The sequence below is a fragment of the Marmota monax genome, unplaced genomic scaffold (assembly GCF_021218885.2).
Source record: "Marmota monax isolate L192 unplaced genomic scaffold, Marmota_monax_Labrador192_F-V1.1 WCK01_AAM20220418_F8-fsc00121, whole genome shotgun sequence".
NCBI classification, from domain to species: domain Eukaryota; kingdom Metazoa; phylum Chordata; class Mammalia; order Rodentia; family Sciuridae; genus Marmota; species Marmota monax.
The window spans coordinates 2,003,243-2,006,609 of record NW_026693351.1 but is presented as its reverse complement, the minus strand read 5'-3'; positions in this window follow the sequence as shown (position 1 = coordinate 2,006,609).

The window sequence follows — 3,367 nt, the reverse complement described above, 5'->3', positions numbered from 1 at the left end:
ACTACAAGAGAGTCAGAAAGACCATGATTCAAATCACCACTCTCCATGCAAGAATTTGATCACATGCACATAGAAAATTTAGCAAAATACACAGATAACTCTCCGTCTATGTATTTCACTGGAGGCAACTCATGTGAAAAGAGACACACATGAAACTCTTAACAATGTTTGCTCTTGGGGCCAGGATTGGAGTATCAAGGAGGGAAAGGTGGGGGGATTTCTTGCTTTTCACTTAAAACATCTTTGTAATGTTTATATTAATAATAACAACCCAAAATGAGCATATGTTATCTTTATAATTAAAAAGATAAATAAATTTTTTAAAATATTTATTTTTTTTAGGTGTAGATGGACACAACTCAATGCCCTTATTTTTATGTGGTGCTGAGGATCGAACCCGGGTCCTGCCCGTGCTAGGCGAGTGCTCTACCGCCGAGCCACAATCCCAGCCCTAAGAAATAAATTTTTTTTTAAAGTGTAGTTTTCTGGGCTTTACCTCCCAGACTTGGGGTGAATGGAACTTGGAAATCTGTAATTTAATTTAATAAGTTCTTCAGACAATTCTAATGTGCAAACAGTGTTAAGGGCCACTGACTGATGTATAACTCTTCCCTGATAACATGTGAGCTGGGAGGAAGGTTCCTGGTGGGTGGGGGGGTGGGGGATGCCAATGAAATTTAGCAGAACACCTAAGCAGTGTGTCACTGGGGTGCGCACCCTAGGGACAGCCAGTGGGTGCTCAAAAAGTGAAGAAGAGGGACGTGGGGTGGGGGAGGGTAGCTCAGTGATACAGTTTGCCTAGCATGTGTGATGCCCTGGGTTCAATCACCAGCACCCTTAAAAGGAAAAAAAAAAGTGTTTAATTGTGAGAAGAGAGAAGAGGAAGGCGGGCCAGGCCTACAGGACCCACATGTCTCCAGAACCAGCCCATGGGCTCCGTGTCCTCTGGTCTCCCCGCCACCAAGCAAGGGCTTGCAACCCACAGGCAATTAAGATATTTGTTTTATTTGGAAGTCTCTAAGTTATGTTTAAAAATAATTCTGGGTTTCTTTCAAAAGGCAGGTTCAGGAGAAACATCTGGAATGAAATAAACCCACAGACCAAAAGAGAAAGGGAAAAAAAAAAAAAAACCCACTCCAACAATGCTATTCTCAACTGTGCCAGGAAAGATATGAATGAGGAAAGAGAGGGGAAGAAACAAACTTTAAAATGGTTTTAAGAGAGGGTGGAGAAAACCATCGTGTGGGTGGGCCTGGAAGCACTTTGCTCTCACATCTTGGAAGGAAAGAAGTTGCATTTTAGTAATTTTGAGTCGTTCTCAAAAAAGTAATTCTTATGCGTGGTTCTAAATTATACACTGGAGTTAACTCTGAGTAATGACACACAAGATTAGTATCTAAATCCCCCCTACTTCCCAGATAGGCACAATGCTACACGTCTGTAATCCCAGCTACTCAGGAGGCTAAGGCAGAAGGATGGAAAGTTCTAGGCCAGCCATAGCAACTTAGCAAGACCCTATCTCAAAATAAAATAAAAGGGGTTGGGGATGTAGCTCAGTGGTAGAGTAGTTGCCTAGCATGTGCAAGGCTCTGGGTTCAATCCCTAGAACCACACAAAAAAAGGCGGGGGTGGGGTGGGGGGATGATTGGGATAATAGCAGGAGGGAACTAGCATTGCTGAACATGTGACAGGGGCCTTGCACAAGTGTTGACTCTTTATCAGTTCTGAGAAGTTGTTTCTATTTCAGAGACAAGGAGATTGACTCACAGGAAAGCTTAGCTTCAGAATCAAGCAATCTAGCTTGATTCTAGACCAAGTGGGCAGTTTTGACTCTGGGCAAGTTACTTAAGACTCTGTATTTCAGTCTCCTTCTCTTTAAAGAGGAGAGAATAATGGAACCTCCCTCACATGGTAACAATCAAGATATACACCGGAAAGGGCTTAGTAGAGAAATAAGCAATCAATAAACACTAGGGACTATTGTTGTTAAATCTTACCACGTTCAATACCTTGCTCAAATGAAATAATTCAGCACCAAAATAAAATGTGAATCGGAGATTTGCATTATTGTCTTAGCCTCAATATACATCCTCCCTATTCTTTCTAAGCTAAATCTCAAAGATAGATAAACAAACATGCAGAGATCCCATCGTCCTCCCTCAATAGATATTAAAGGAGCGAAGGGTATGGATTAGTTGATGTCACATTCAGGCCACAGGTTTAGTCCAGAGCTTATTGGTCAGTGAGTTGGACTGGTTCCCTGTTACCTGCTGCAGCACAGGCTAAGGGTGAGGCCCAAGACAATTCTGCTGCCAGGGTAGTGATGAGGCCTGAAGCTGGGAACAGGCTGGCAAGGGCAAACTGGAAGGAGGTGACCAGGGATCATGGCAGCCAAGGGTGGCCTGGGCTGTGGAGGGTAGAGCCAGGATTCTTAGGATCCCTGAAGAGGGGACTGGCTGGCTCTCTAATGAACCTCTGGCCCTGGCCATTCCTAGTCTCTCCTAATGAGGGCGTTTGAGTTGGGGGATAAGGTGTGTGTAAACAAACCCCATGAAAATAGGAGCCAAGGATGACCATTGACATGCCAGGCACACTGCACATTCTGTCTTAGTTCTCACAGCAGGCCCGTTCTTGCCTCTCGAGTTAGAAAACAGGCTCAGACAATTTAACTTACTCAAGTTCGCTAAGAAGCTAAACAGAAATCTGCTTAGGATATTTGCAAAGCAGAAACACCTAAAAAATCTTGTTCTTGGCATAATTCAAAATCTGATTTTCCTAAGAATATATCAAAGAAATCACTGGTGAAAACATCAGAACTCTGTGGGACTTAGGTCCTCAACTGAATGGAAAGAAAAGAGTGGGAAAGGCACTTTCTCCTCATTTTCTTCTTCTATTGTTCTTTCTTTGTTTTGGCACTAACCCCTTATTAGTCAAACCCACAGCTAAGTAAGTGCTTTACTGTCGAACTACATCCCCAGCCTGTTTTTTGTTTTTTAAGACAAGTTCCCCCTAAGTTGCTGAGGCTATCCTCAACTTTCAATCCTCCTGCCTCAGCCTTCTAAGTCTCTGGTATTATGGGCTTGTGCTACCGTTGGACGCAGTTTCTTCTCTTTCGAGGGGTAAGCAAGAGTGAGGGGATAAGTTTTCCTGGAAGCCCTTGGCAAATTTTCTCCAACATCCCCTGAGCTAGAACTGGGCTGTATGTACCCTAAACCAGTTGCTGGCAGAGTGAACCAGTGTTGCGTTGATTGTCTGAGAAGGACTGCAGTTTAAACTGTGGTGCTAAGCAAATTGCCAATAATATTGAATTCTGTTAGCAAGAAGAAGGGGACAATGGCTGCTGAGCTGGCCATCACTGGAGCTACTG